General features: G+C 44.8%; 1 protein-coding gene across 1 annotated transcript in view; it reads right to left on the bottom strand.

The window, feature by feature from the left end:
• TNS3 (tensin 3) overlaps nt 1–16,431 on the bottom strand; it is a 369,544-nt gene that overhangs the window by 54,606 nt on the left and 298,507 nt on the right. The window lies entirely within an intron of this gene.

Here is a 16,431-nt window from a genome sequence, read left to right as displayed (position 1 = left end):
CAACATCTAACCTCATTTGGTTTTAATCTCGTTTCTGGGAATATTTTGAACCTTCCAAGTTCTTTCCGGTTTATGCTCAGAGACTTAACTTGCTTTGCTTTTCTGGGTTTAAACCAGATTGTAACAGGATTGCAGTCTCCAAGGCCAGGGAAAAGGGGAAAGAAACTTCTTGCTCAAGCTAACAAAAAACCAAGCTAACTAAGCAACAAAGTAACATTGGTCTGCACAGCACTGAGCAGGCCCAGGTGTGAGCTTTGAACAAAGCCTGCGCAAGAGACCCCAAGGCTCCTGCCCCTCGCCCAGACCCACCTTAAAGATATAGCAACCATTTCTGGGCATAGAGCAGAAGATTAGGGAATAGAGTGTAATCAAAAAATCACCCCAAGACACAAACAAGCAGGTCTTTAATCTACCTTGACTCCTTATGAGATGTGTGCACAGCCTTTGGGTTAATTTAAAATGTAGAAAAATATGGACTTATTTTACCTGTACTAAGGAAAATAAAAGTAGTCCAAAAAAGTTTAGATAACAGAATAAAAGACAGCAGGGAAAAAGCCTGTGTAGTTCTATACATAACAAACATGAGAACATAACTAGCAAGAGTAGAACTACTATTAACTTGCCACTGTGCAGAAGGTTTTCAACTAGATGAAGTCTTTCAACAGTCAGTCAGCTGGTGGCAACTGAAACACTAATAGGCAACCTGAATGTTATTTACAAAGAGAAATGTTTATTTCAGAAGATACTACTTCATCCTGGGAAAAAAGAAAGGGCCAGAATTTAAACAGGATAACTGCTTAGCTATAGCTCCAGCACTGGTTCTGGAGAAATCACTTTAAAATCTCCCTGGGAGTGAAAAATAAGCTGTTAAGATACACATTGCAAGAATTCTGGGCCCAACATTATGGATAGGATTTGCATGGCCAGGTTTTAGTAGCAGAGGTGGGGTGCCAGTTGTGGCTTCTGTGAGAAGCTTCTAGAAGTTTCCTCCTCCTTGGAGCCAATGCCAGCCAGCTCCAAGACAGACCAACCACTGGCCAAGGCTGGGCCAATCAGAAATGGTAGCAACGCCTCTGTGATAACATATTGTTGGGGTTTTAGTTTAGTCCTAGGTTTTTTTCCTGTTAAAGGAATTTTTCCCATATGCATGTTGCTAGGGGACAAATGGCTGAGTGCTTAAGAAAGACAAAGGACCTGGCTGCTCTTTTTGTTTCACCTGGGGGTGTGGGCAGTTCGGTCTCAGTGTTCGGAGAGAGAGAAGCTGCTGGTTCTTTTTGGCCGTTTTTCTTTCTGCTGGAAACAACACCGGAATCCCAAGCCCACCTTCCCTGCCCCGCTCGGAGCTGGGCCGTGGCCACCCTGCCCCGTCACTGCTTCAAGCCTCCACTACGTTGTAGCCATGCTCGACCTGCCGGCCTGGACCTCCAGGGGGTACCCCGTTTGGATACATCGCATCTGCCACCTGGGATTTGTGCTCGTCCCTGCCGCTCCAGCCTGCCGTTCCAGCCTGCTGTTCCCGAGGATCCAGCTGGACACCAGGGCCAGCTGTCTGGGGGTTTGTGAAGCCTTTGTTCCATCCTTCCCTGGGATCCCAGACCACCAGTACCATGTGCTCCCCGAGCTCGCTCCGGAGCGCCCCCTGCAGCCGCGGGGGAACCATTGCACCTGCCCTGCTCACCGGGAGCCGCCAGCGCCCCTGCCGGCTGCAACCAGAACTGCACCCAAGGGGAAAGGGCCTGACAGCCGAGAAGGCTGGAACTGGGTTTGTGATTGTTTGCTGTTACTGCCATAGTTATTGTTGTTTGTTTGACTGGTTATATATATAATAGTAAATAACTGTTATTCCTATTTTCCACATCTTTGCCTAAAAGCCACCTTGATTTCATAATTATAATAACTCAGAGGGAAGAGGGATTGCATCTGCCATTCCAAGGGAGGCTTCTGCCTTCCTTAGCAGACACCTGTCTTTCAAACCTAGACACATATTTAAGAAGAAAAAAAATTATTGTGCAGATACAATTGGAGCCAGAGAAGAGCAGGGTGAGAATATTTGAGGGACAATTCTGCAGACGCCAAGATCATTGAAGAAGGAGGGACAGGAGGTGCTCCAGGTGCTGGAACTGAGATTCCTCTGCAGTCCATGGTGAAGACCATGGTGAAGCAGCTATGCCCCTGCAGCCCATGGAGGTCAATGGTAGTGCAGCGATCCACTTGCAAGCCTATGGAGGAGACCCACGCTGGAGCAGGTGGATGCCTGAAAGAGGCTGTGAACCCATGGGAGTCCTGTGCTGGAGCAGGCTTGTGGGGGGGACCTGCAGACTTGTGGAGAGAGGAGCCCACACTAGAGCTGGTTTCCTGGTAAGACCTGTGACCCTGTGGGGGCCTCACGCTGGAGCAGGGTGTGCCTGAAGGACTGCACCCAATGGAAAAGTGACCCATGCTGGAGCAGTTTGTGAAGCACTGGTGCCCATGGGATGGATTCACATTGTAGAAATTCAAGGAGAGCTGTCTCCTGTGAAAGAGAACCCATGCTGGAGCAGAGGAAGGACTCTTCTCCCTGAGCAGCAGCAGGAACCACTGGGATGAACTGATGATAACCCCCATTCCCTGTCTCCCTATGCCACTGGGGAGGAGGAGGGGGAGTCTGTTAAGGAAGGAGGGGTGGGGAGAAGGTAGTTTTAAGATTTATTTTACTTCTTATTATCTGCTCTGATTTTGTTGGGAATAAATTCAATCAGTACCCCCACATTCAGTCTGTTTTGCCAGTGATGGTATTTGGTGAATGGTCTCTCCCTGTCCTTATCTCAAAACATTAACCTTTTGCACTATTTTCTATTTAGTTGTGGAGGGAAGTGACAGAGCAGCTTTGGTGGACACCTGGCATCCAGTCAGGATCAACCCACTATACCTTGAAGGGTGGAAACTCACCTGGTTTTTGCTTTTTTCCTATGAATACAATAATCGACAACTTCAGCAGGAACCGTTACGTCATCAAACTGTTTTAAAAAAGACATCTTATTTAAAATGGAATATTATGACGTGTCATTAACAAAGCTAAAGTAACCATTGTTTTCTTCCTATTTTTATATCCAAACAACCTGAAAATATGTATGGAAAAAAGTATACAAGTATACTTCTCAATTATAATAGTTATTGTGTCCCAATGGAGGCACTGTGACTGTATATTTGCAGTGCTAAAACATTGTGTCTGCTGCTGTGTAGTTTTGCACAATAATAGCAACACTTGCCACTTCCTTAAATAAATTGAGTATTCTCACACTTCTATGATACTGACTTCACAATTTTACAATTATTTGTGAAAATATTTAATTGTAGACATGTAAATCCCATTCCATGACCTTTGATTTGACCCAGTCATTAGGCCCCATTTGCAATACTATAATTTGATGCCAAGACCTCTGTAAACACTTCCATCAACTAAAAGATGAGCTGGAGGAGATTGAGAAAAAAATTGTTCAATTTTGCCATCAGACCAGAGATTATTCTCTTTTGAAGATACTGTTATGTAGACATCAGAAACTAGAAAAAATTAAGGTTTGAAGTAACTAAAATTCTCAGTCCCTCCTTCCTCTGCAGAAAATGGCATGTCATATAAAGACTCTTAGAAATAATTAGGTTGGAAAAGACCCATAAGATCATTGAGTGCAACCTTTAACCTATCGGTGCCAAATACACACTAAACAATGTCCCTAAGTTTCACATCTACACATCTTCTAAATACCTCCAGGGATGGTGACTCAACCACTTGCCTAGGGAGCATGTTCCAATGCTCGACATTCACAGTAGCCTCTTCATCATACAAAATGATCTGACAAATAATACCCATTATGATATAAGTACTTTTAAATGAAGCAAGATATCCCAATTCCTTGCTATCAATCTCTCTTCTCTGCAGCAAAGCAGCTGCAAAGCTATTAAGTGCCTTAAAAAACATAGGAGAGAACATGACACCATCCTGGAATTTCCAAGTTAATGACAATTAAGTTAATCATTAAAATCAAGGCTAATGAGCCCAATAATATATCACATTGACATATTTATTTAGCTACTTAAATCAAGTTGCCATCTCTGCCTTGCACTGTGCACTGTACCAGATGTATCAGGGGTTTTGGCACCTTCTATCATACCTATCAGAGAAATGCAACACATAGCTGTAGATAGAGGCCATATGGGGCAAAGATGGGAAAGATTCTCAGAGACAGTTGAAGGAAAGATAAAACTACAACTTCCATGAACATAGGCAGAACAAGCTCCTGCAAAGATGTGAGAAATGCCTTAACTAGGCATTTGCTATTACAGAAATCTAAGGTACAATCCACAGACTGGCTCTGTAGCAGGTTGTTCCTGCCAGATGTGTTCCTGCTTCAGCAGAAGCACAAGTAGAGGAAAAATATAAGATTAGTGGGAAATTGGTGAGGAAGAAAGACAGAGATATAATTCCTTTGAGTCTGGAGAGAGGGAAATGATACAGGTGTCAGGGCCTGGAGAGGAAAATCATTCAGAAAGAAGTGCTAATGGCTCCTTGGCTGACAAAAAGTGCAAGGGAGTCTGAAGAGGCAGTGCTTGCAAGGGAAAATTCCTTAAAGCAATTATGTAGATATTATTCCCAGTTCTGTAATATTTTAGATTTAGCTGTCCTTATATTTGAAAAATATGCATGTGTGGAGGATGGGATTTGACTACATTTCAGAAATTATTTTCATAGGTATATAAAAATCGCAGGTGTTCTTACAGATGAAGAAGGGAGGGATACAGAGGAAAAGGGGAGGATATAGTGCAGAAGAAAGTAGAGATGTTTTATTCTAAAGGTACCTTTCCCTTTATTTCTTGGGAAATAAATAAAAAAACTAAAAATAGAAAGGAGGGAAATCAATAAAAAACTGAAAACAGAAAGGAAATAGTAGGACAATAAAGACTGTTGGTTTTCCCCACTTAGAAGACAGAGGAGAATACCTAGCAATTGCACCTCAGCAGCAGTGGAAAGGCATATGTTAAGAGTAAATTTTTGAACCTGAGCTTCTTGAAGACATTTTGAGAAAAGAAATATGAATTTTATGTTAGATTATAGATCATAGACCAGTTTACTGCTCACTGTCATTTCCATTTTCAGGTTTTTCCAGATACTTAATGTGAATCTTCCTTTCTGTAATTACATTCTTTTAGAGGTAGTTCCAATTCACCAGTGTCTTAAAATTCCTTTCTCTTTGCACAAAGTCTTGGCATATATACTAAAGACTATTTTTCACTCCTTCTGCGGATGCCTTGATAAACCTGTGGTCTTGCTCTTCTCAGAAATGTTATCAACAAGGTAACATCCTTCTTGAAACATGGGAGGTCAAAGCAAAAACAAACCAAAGCCAAGAGATAGGAATGATGCCCTAATTACAAAGGGATTTTTAGTTTTTCTATGGGGAGTGGGGATTAATATTTTCTGTGGTTACTTGCAGTAGTTCTGAGGGTTAGATTTTTGTTACAGGTTTTTAATTAAAAATTTGACTAAATTAGTCCTCATTTCACCAATAGTGGCCTCAGAAAAATTGTAAAGACTTCATAATTTTAGCTCTATCACTGGCTTAAAAGGATGTGTTCAGTGAGGGGAAAAAAATTTCTGTTTGTTTTACTTTTTACATGGCTCCCTAAAAGTCTGTTACATCCAAGGATGATTTGCCAAACTGGCACTATCTTTAATACTTATGGAGTACAAAAACTTTCCACTTTTAGACTTCAAATTTTAACACATAGGAAGGTTGCTATCAAAAGTCAGCTGGTCTAGTGTTAATTCTTGCAGTACAGTCCGCAAATAAAACAACCCAGTGGAATTATATAAATATGCATAAACCAGGAAGACTGGAAATGTATAAAACAATTAGTTAACAATCATGTGTTGCTCCTAACACACAGTGATTTTTGGGCTGCTTCATCTTGTCATGTTGCCAAGTAGAGATGGCAACACAAGGGCCTTGGCATAGCTTTCTCACAGTTATTCCTAGTAAACATCGTAAACATAGTAAACATCTTTCTGTCCCTTTTTTTCACTACCCCAACACAAAGAAAATAAAATTCCTGGACTTACTGTGCTTTGACATTCTCATTTCTTACAAAATACTTAATTTTATGTTCAGTTTTTAAGACGGTGTGAAATCTGTTCTCCTGGCTAGTAAGTGTTTATAATAACTATGGAATATAAAATGCAGCTCTTCATTTCTTCAACACACTTCAGTTGCTCAATCATGTTGAAACCTAATGTCAGAGTCTGACTGTGTGAGTACAGTCAATGGCCAACTGGGAAGCATTTACTAAGGCCCATCTTTATCTCAACTAATAGTGTCATTGATATCTCTGTGTATCGCTTTTCCTAAGCCGGCTTACAGAATATTCAACTGAAGAAGTACCTAATATAAAAGACTCAGTTTAAACTGGAACACAAGTTCTAAATGCTATTCTTGTAGAAATACTATTATAAGGTATATGAATACCCAAAGCTTCCAATGCATTATGGACATGCCATTAGGATAGACAAGATAAAAAATCATAGACATCTTGGTAGATTTATTATTTGAATATGTAAGGCCAGTAAAGAGTGAGAAGTCAAATGACTGAAGTTATAAAAAAAGATCAGCAATGTTTCCAGAAATAAAAAACAGACTCCTGTCCACACTGTAACCTGCACTGAATCCTTTAAAAATGATATGAATTGCCATATGAGATGGGATTTGATAAAAGATTAATCTAGAATCTCATAATAATAAAAAAATTACCATATTGTGTTTCCTAGGGAAGGTTTCCTAAAAGGGTTTGAATTAAGTTTTCTAATGAAGCAATGCACACCAAATTGTCATTATATTTCTCATCTTTACAATCTGCAGGGAACACTTAAACTATCAAATTTATGTGACTAAATTAAAATCTTCAAAAAAGTCTGTGCTGTATTTGTTCAGACCAGAGTTGTATTCTCCTCAGGGGAAATTTGAAGTACTGGAGGTATTTACTCTCTAAGACTTTTGTTTCTCTTCATCTACATAAAAGCAAAAGTTTCCTGGACATTACTAACAGTTATCATAAGGTAGTGATTGAATTATACTTTCTGTCTTAGTAGAAATTATAAATAAATATGTAAACAGCTATTTTTGTATTTTTTCATTTACAAGAAAAAAAATAGTGTATCTTTTTAAAGGAATAACAACTTCTCTTTTTAAAAGCCTTCGACCACCAATTGAACACCAGGCAGTAAAGGCCCATTTTTCCAAGGTCAAGTGCCCCAAAAATTTATCTGTGAAAGTTAAACTGAAAGGAAGCGACATCATTTGGTAATTATTTTAGATTATATACTTATGAAAAATATAACTCTGCACAGTAACTTTTAGAACCATAATATTTCAGACAGAGGAGAAGTTAAGATTTTATGACAATACTTGGGATGGCTTCTCACATCATATTTTTGAATGTTTGCCAGTTTGTGCAAGGTCATTCCAAAGGGAAACAGAAGAAATGCTCCTAAGTATTTTTATGAACCTTAAGAGATAGCTGTATCTGGCAGAGAAAGTTTAGCTCTATTCAAGGAGAATGGCAAAAGACTGAGTAATCATTCTTACTCCTTCACTACCTTTAGATGAAGGAATTTTAATGTGAAAGCCCATTTTAATGTGTTCATCTCATCTCCACACTCTGCCTCAGAGCAGCTACAAACAACCGCTAGAGCAACTTATGCTCCCTTCTTCCTCAAGCAAGCTGCTTACACCAGAATCAAAAACCTCCTTTCATTTACATTTATTTCAATTAAATTTGCCTAAACATAAATTAAATAAAACTACATCAAAATAAGTCTAGTTTGAGGTCAGAGTTAATACAAATAGTAAGAGTTACAAACTAGACAGAAAAAATAGATTCCAACTTAATAGCATTTTACAACGTCTGTAAGTCAAAAATATGTCCAGTGACTTATCATTCGTATTCCCTGCTTCAGTAGTTATTAACACAGGCCTGGTTCCTACGGTATATCACCGTGTCCTGCAGCCATAGGGAGGAGGAGGAGAGAAGATCCAGCAGGCAGGAATTGTGCAGCAAGATTGATTCATTTAATTATTTTACAAACTCTTTTATAGACTTTTTTCTTCATAGTCTAATTGGACAAAGGATCAGCCACCCCTTGGGGGTGATTGGCTAAAATCCTAAAACATCCATTGTCAAAATATTTTCTACTATACCATAAACAAGACTTTTCAAGATTGCAGGTGGCTTGGTTGTTTACATTCCCTGCTACCTCTTCTGTGAGAGAGAAAAGTCTCTCATGGACTTAGAAAATAGCAAGAAAATCCTCACTAGCAGCATTTTTGTATCTACAATTCCCCCTTTTTGTTTTATAAGATAACAATTCTACTATTAATCCTAAATAGAAATCTACATCAGTTATTAATTCTAAATAAGGCTTTAACTATCTGACTCCATAACAAGAAATTTAAAGTTCAGTCTCTGCTTGTGGAAGGACCATCCCAGTCTCTGCTTGTGGAAGGACCATCTGCCTGATGGCTGACATCCTGGTCATCATCAGAAGAGTCATTAGGCTGATGATCTACATTCTGGTCACCATCTGGATGGCTGGCGTTCTGGTCATCATTTGGAGGTTGCCTGTTCTGCCTCTGGTGCCGTAGGTCAGGGTGAACGCATTTTGCAGGTAGCCACCGTACCCCAGTATATGTGGAAATGCAAGCATACCCACGACCCCAAACGATAAGCTCATGCGGGCCTTCCCACTGGTTAGTGAGTAAATTCCGTACCCAGACTTTTGCCCGGGGCAGTTGTCTCTCACCTGCAGACTGCAATGAGAGAAAATGATTCAGAATAACAGGATTATTTGAATTTTGTGGTATTGTAAGGTGATTAATTGTATACAAAGCTTTTTCTAGTCGGCTTCGGTAACCAAATTCGAAGGTTCCTGTGAGAATCATTGAAAAGCCATGATAACAGCCCTTAATTCAACTAACTGAGCAGAGTCTGACGCGGATTGGTGTGTTAATCAACCACTGCAAAAGCAGTGTAGGATACTGTGTGCCCTTACGCACAGTGACCCCTGCTAAAAATTTGTCCCAATCTGTATGCCCCAAGCTGCCAACACATCCCGTCCCCAAAGGTTAAGGGAAGTGGTAGCAACATAAGACCTAATTGTAGCTGTGTGCCCCTCTGAATCCTTCACCACCACAGGCCGTTCGCTTAAATAGCTCTGTGTGGTTCCTCCTAATCCTGCGATGGCCGATCCCACCGGGGCTAAAGGCCATGAGGGAGGCCACGCAGAAAAGGAGATGATAATTACATCAGCACCCATATCAATCAAACCTCGAAGCTGAATCCGGGGTGGACGGGCGATCGGCAGGACCAGGGTGCATGTCATCTGTGGCCTTTGGTCAGAGATGTCTGCAGTCCAGAAGGCCTGCGGAAGTCCCGTAGATCCACTGCCGTTATCTTCATGAGTTTGTTGTTCTATCCTGGGGACACAAGACTTAAAAGGCACTAATTTAGCAAGGCAGGTCTTTTCAGGAATAGTTACAGAGGGTTTTTGCGTGGAGACCATAGCGCAAATCTGACCTCTAAAGTCAGCATCAATAACTCCTGAGTGCACTAAGATTCCTTGATGGGCAACGTCAGGTTTTCCCACCAGCATCGCACTGGATCCCTGGGCTAAGGGTCCATATGCATCCAAGGGAACCTTATAAATACTGCTAGAGTCTAAGACGACTGCAGCTGCGGTGTGAACGTCAAACCCGTCTGATCCCTGGGTGCTGTCTCTAGGGTGGCTGAGTAGGCCTGTGCCTGTATCTGTGCCACTCTCTGGGGGAGCGATTGCATTGGAGAGCAATTCCCCCTCCTTGCACCCTGGCGGAAGTTTCCCGACAAAGGCTGACCATCGGCATGAGTCTGGGATCTACAATAGTCCAAGCAATGCCCTGGCCTGCCACACCTCTTGCACTGGGGGATCGGTGTGTTCTCTTTTTAGCTCGGCTTAGGCCGCTTCTGTTTTTTTGCCTGTTTTGGTTGCTTTGGTTCACGACCAGAAGATGCGTGAACAGGCTGCAGGAAGGCAGCCAAAGCAGACCTTTTCTGGTTCCCAGATCCCACTTTAGCGCAGGCTTCGACCACGTCTGTTACCTCAGGATCCCCTGGTAAGGCATCTATGATTTTTCTGCACTCTTCATTTGCGTTATCTCTCACTAACTGCCTTAACAACATCTGCCTTAACCCATCATCCTCAACCTGCTTCTCAAGAGAAGCAGCGACTTTCTCTACAAAGGAGAGGAATGACTCTGATTTGCCTTGAACTATTTCAGTATATCACTTTCTGGGTGCTGACAACTCTATGGTTTTCAACAGGGCAGCCATACCGACCTGTTGAACTTGCTGCAGGACGCTAGAGGACAAGGTACCCTGTAGACTGGGATCAGAGAAGGGACCAGTCCCCATCAAAGCATCCATTCCTGCTGTCCATCTAGGATCGGCAGCAGGGAGCTGCATATTTGCTAATGCAGCCTTGCCGCTACTTTCTCCAGGTTTTCTCAAAAACTGTAAATTGTACAGGTTGAAATAGAATTTGACCTAAGTGTCTGATATCAAATGGAGCAAATCTATATTTATCACCCTTATTATCTGTATAACCTCAGCAGAACCTAGCCCATATTGTGCCACCTTGGATTGGAGGTCCTGGGCAACTTTCCAAGCAATTACCTCATGCTTATCACGCTCGCCAGAATCTGGGAGAGCCTTATACACTGGGAAAGCTTGGATCTCCCCTCTTGGGGAACCAGTACCATCCTGAACTTCTGGCACAGCCTGCGGATGGAGTGTAACAGCTCCCCAGTTACCCCCAGAATCCTCAGATCTATTTGGCATTCCAAGGGTTTCTAATAACCACCAGTCACCCTCCTTCAATGCTCGCATCTTAACTGACTCTAAGAAGCGACTGTAATGGGTCAGATGCACTGTTACCATGCAGTCCTGAAAGGTCCAGGGGCGAGACCAGTGCAGCCTTTTTCTTTGCCACGTGGCTACAGCCGCCTGATGCCCCGGGGCCAGAAGCTCATCTGCCTCACTTCCTGACGAGGAATCATCAGGCAAAGGCAACTCTGAGGTGCTGGGAGTGAACAGAAATGTACGGGGAGGGGCACTTTGGCTAAGTTCGCTAGAGCCGGAACAGACAGCAGAGACTGCAGCTGGCTGCACTGCAGTTTGGACAGCAGCCTCTTTACGGGATGCTGTCTCAGGTGGTCCCGACCGAGCCGGTACTGAAGCTGCTGCCGCCATCTCTGGGGCTGCAGCCGCGCTCGGCGCCGCACTTGTCTCTTGCACCGCAGCTGCGTTCAGCGCGGTCGCTGCTTCCGCTGCTGTTTCTCGCTCCTCGGCCGCGCTCAGCACCGCTGCCCCCGCTGCTGTTTCGCGCTCCCCGGCCATGCCCGGTGCCGCTGCCCCCGCTGCTGTTTTGCGCTCCCTGGCCGTGCCCAGCGCTGCCGCCCCCGGCCATGTCTCCACAGCCACCGCTGCTTCCGGGTTTTCCCGCGGCAGCACTGCTTCCGGGTTCGCTGCTGGCCACACCGTTTCCTGGCTCGGAGCCGCGTCTCCCGTGGGCGGCGCAGGCAGTGCTGGCGGCGCGGGCGGTGCTGGCGGCGCGGGCGGTGTGGGCTCAGCGCGCCCCGCACGGCAGGGTGGCTCGGGCATCCGCTGCAGTAGCAAGCTGAACAGGTCCTCCATCCTTCGGGATAGGTTCGGTAACTCTTGTCAGCAAAGGCAGATGCTGTATTAAAAGGTCGATGGCTCAGTTCTGCGACTGCGCAGAACAGTCCAGCGCCAAGGAGGGCAGCGGACCTCACCCAGGCAGTCTAGGGGCAGGCACGCCCGGCGCTACGCCCACTAAGAAGTTAGATCCAGGTGCATACGCAACCGAGCTAGGAGCCGCTCTGGGGGTCCAAGTTGCTAAACTGCTGATTTGCGACCCTGGATAAGCCGTGGCCACCGCCGAGCTGAACAGCAAGGCAGGCTGTGTGTCCTCCCACTGCCCTGACCCCCTCGCCTCTGCCGGCGCGGGGTCCCTGGGGGCTGCAGAGTCCTGCGATTGTATAGGGTGAGCCGGCGCAGGCTCTGCCTGTGAAGCCGGGGGGGTTTTTCCGAATCCACCATCATTTACCCTGGAAGCCCAGTCAGCGGGCCCCCCTCGGACATTCCTCCGTCACTCATCACCGAAATAGGCGATCCAGCCCTGCTGTCACAGTCAAGGGCTGTCAGCAGAATAAATAACGAACACCAGGTTTTGTATAATTCTAATGCTGCTGGGTCCACTGTTGGGAGCTCGTGTCGGACAGCACAGCCAAGCTCCTGCCATAAGGCAAAGTCCAGGGCAGTATCTCTGTCCATGGAAATCCCTTTTAAAGTAGCCCAGTCTAATAATTCCCGAATTGAGTTTTCAGGAATGGAGGTGCGCAATATGCTAAACACACCTTTCCAGACCAGTACCACAGCCTCGGTTTGTGAGCCGCTGTTCGCCATTTCTCAGTCCTGTTGGACTTCCCGGTCCCGGAGGGAAGGGGAACAGCGTACCTCTAGAGGAATTCGGCTTGGCTCGCAGCGTGCAGGACATGTCAGAGAGTGCAGGTCACGTCGGGCAGCACCAAATATTACTGCAGGCCTGGTTCCTACGGTATATCACCGTGTCCTGCAGCCATAGGGAGGAGGAGGAGAGAAGATCCAGCAGGCAGGAATTGTGCAGCAAGATTGATTCATTTAATTATTTTACAAACTCTTTTATAGACTTTTTTCTTCATAGTCTAATTGGACAAAGGATCAGCCACCCCTTGGGGGTGATTGGCTAAAATCCTAAAACATCCATTGTCAAAATATTTTCTACTATACCATAAACAAGACTTTTCAAGATTGCAGGTGGCTTGGTTGTTTACATTCCCTGCTACCTCTTCTGTGAGAGAGAAAAGTCTCTCATGGACTTAGAAAATAGCAAGAAAATCCTCACTAGCAGCATTTTTGTATCTACAAGTAGTACATTAAAGACAAGGACTGATGTCTTGGTTAAGGTACTTGATTAGGACTGAAGGTGATGACTGTTTTCAACCCCCCAGTAAACCCTGGGCAAGTCATGTAACTTCTAAAAACTCACATAAAAACAACTTTACATCAAGATAAACTCACTGGAAAACCCAAATATTTTGTCCAGTGTTCTGATAAATCACTCATTTTAGTCTAATATTTCTTGATTGTGTATTTCTAAAAAACTCAGTCCTGTCCAGGAATTTCAATCACATCAGTGGTCAGAATCCTGGACCTCATGATGCCTCATATTAAGTACGAAAAACATCTTGTGCCAAACAACACTGTGCCAATGTCAATAAAATAACTATGTGAAAATTGATTTTTTGTTGCAAGTCCACTAGTGGCTATGTATAAGTAAATAACCTGTGAAGAAGAGCAGAAGAAAAACAATGGAGGCACAGAGATTTTTCATTGGCCAGAAAGTCAATCAAGACCTGAATAGAAATGATGAGTGAATTTTTCAATCTCCTTTCAGTATGATTAATGTTCCACTATCTGCCTCGTGACTTGCAATTCTACTGAATGGAGCTGCTTCTTTGAAGAAAGCCCAAAGGAACATGCACAGAACAGAGACAGGTCCAAAGCTTATTTTTCTGAATACCTTTCACTAGTATGCAATTACTTAGCTTCCAAGATACTCTAAGATGAACTGATTACCACTAGAATAATAGTTGATTTGTAGTTTGACATCTGTTGAAGCTAGCACAAACAAAACAACCATGCAGTTTTAGAAATCTTTTTTGTTTTTTCCATCTAATATTTGTTGGGTTTCTAGGTTTATTCTGTAGATTCCAAAGTAGGTTTCAACTCAGATTTGAAATGCAAGAGACAGGACATTTACTGATCTTGATAGCTTGAATGAGATTCTCATGTACTAGATTTATCTCAATGCTACATGCCAACTCTTTTCTGACGTGACCAAAATGGTTTTTTTCAGCCGTAGTTACCTTGCTTTGCAAATTCCCCACTCCCTTCTCCTCATCAGATTACCATCAAAAAATTGTAATCTCCAGGTTCCATAAGTGATTGGCCTCTGGTCCTTGGTATTTCCCTGCTTAGTGTTGCACTTGAACTCCAGTGCACGGAGTGTGCACAACAGTACACAGAGACTTATGGACAAAGACTCTTATTACCGACAACCTAAAATAATTGCAGACTCAATCTAACAATGACATTAATCTGCAATTAAGCATTTTCCCTGCCCTTCAAAGCCTATTAATGACTATGTTGCTGTTGGGGTTTTAGTTTAGTCTTAGGTTTTTTTTTCTGTTAAAGGAATTTTCTCCCATATGCATGTTGCTAGGGGACAAATAGCTGTACTTAAGAAAGACAAAAAAGGGAGTGGGGCGGGCCTGGCTACTTTTTTTGTCTACACCTGGGTGTGGGGGCAGTTCGCTCTGAGCGTCCGGAGAGAGAAGCTGCAGAGAAAGGAGCTGCTGTTTCTTTCTTTTTGGCCGTTCTTCTCTTCCTGCTGGAAACAACGCCGGGACCCCAAAAGCCGCTTTTCCTGCCCTGCTGGAGGCCGAGCTGTGGCTGCCCTGCCCCACTGCTGCTGCTTCGAGTTTTCGCTACGCTGTAGCCCTGCTCGCCCTGCCTGCCTGGGCATCCGTGGGGTTCTCCCATCTGGATACATCTCGCCTGCCACCCGGGATTTGCGTTCATCCCTGCCGCTCTAGCCTGCCGCTCTAGCCTGCCGCTTTAGCCCGCTGTTCCCGCCTGCCGTTTCCAGCCTGCTGTTCCCGAGAGTCCGGGATCGGCTGCCCAGGGGTTTGTGAAGCCTTTGTTCCTTCCCTTCCCGGGATCCCAGGGCACGGGTGCCGCGTGTTTCCCGAGCTCGCTCCGGAGCGCCCCCTGCAGCCGCGGGGGAACCATCGCACCTGCCCTGCTCACCGGGAGCCGCCAGCGCCCCTGCCGGCTGCGAGCGGAACTGCACCCGAGGGGAAAGGGCCCGACAGCCGAGAAGGCTGGGACTGGGTTTGTGATTGCTGTTACTGCCATAGTTGTTGTTGTTTTGTTTGACTGGTTATATACATATACATATATATATATAGAGAGAGAGAGAGAGAGAGAGAGTAAAGAACTGTTATTCCTATTTCCCACATCTTTGCCTAAAGGCCCTTGATTTCAAAATATAATAACTTGGAGGGAAAAAGGGTTATATCTGCCACTTCAAGGGGGGCGTCTGCCTTCCTTAGCAGACACCTGTCTTTCAAAACCGAGACAGATCTTGGCGCCCAATGTGGGGCCTGAGGGCATTAAGAGAGAGAGGTGAAAAAAAGGAATAACAGTTCTTGGATAACTTTATTTTGTGTGCCAGATATAGGACCCTTGTTAGGCTGCACTATGTGGTCTAGTTTACCCTGGTTCGGGTGGCATGTGGCCGTGGCTATATTCTTCCCCTTTGCAGCTCCTTACTTGAATATGGGTCCTCTGACTAAGGCTACCATTGCTGTTATCCAGCTTGCGTTATGGGTCGAGAAGGTGAGGAATTCATGGGTTTTTAGCTTCCTCCAGAATGTGGGCACGTGGATAAACGGCTATCACACACTGAGCACATGTTTTTGGGGTTATGTTAACAATGGTACCTTCTGTGAGGAAATGACACCAGGGGAAGTTTTCCCCCAACCCCTCAACCAGTTCTTCGGGCCCACCCCATCAATTTTCGAAGGGTTTAAATTCCCTCTGAATATTAACCATCTGCTGCTGATAGGCCTACTCTATTTAGCACTCAAGGATAAGTTGAGATTGGCTTGGATATCTACCCGGACACCAGCCCCAGAGACTAGAGATCCTGCCCCAGAACCTGACATGGCCCCAGAGAGTAGAGTTCCTACCCCAGAGCCTGATCCTGCCCCAGAACCTGACACGGCCCCAGACACTAGAGATCCTACCCCAGAGCCTGACGCAGCCCCAGACACTACAGACCCCGCCCCACAGACTGATACCGCCCAACAGTCCACCTCAGAAATGGACTACCCAAACTGGGTGGGGGTACTGGCAAAAGGAATGCAGGAGATGTGCCAAGAGATGGGTCAGGTGCGCCAGGGGATATGCCAGGAGATGGGCCAGGTGCACCAGGAGATGTGCCAGGAGATGGGCCAGGTGCGCAAGGAGATGTGCCAGGAGATGGGCCAGGTGCGCCAGGAGATATGCCAAGTGCTAAGGGAATACACCTCCTCAGCTAGTGAAAAACCCTCTCCCTGCCCCAAAGAGGGTGAGTCCAATGGTGCAGCAGTAGAACCCACGGATGTTACAACCGTCCAGGCTTCAGCTGAACCACAAGGACAACCACAGCCAGCAGCAGTTGCCCCTGTGCAAAGGAGGAAGTGT

This window comes from Coloeus monedula, assembly GCF_965178545.1.
Source record: "Coloeus monedula genome assembly, chromosome: 1".
In the NCBI taxonomy this organism is placed as follows: domain Eukaryota; kingdom Metazoa; phylum Chordata; class Aves; order Passeriformes; family Corvidae; genus Coloeus; species Coloeus monedula.
This window is presented reverse-complemented; position numbering and strand designations above follow the sequence as displayed.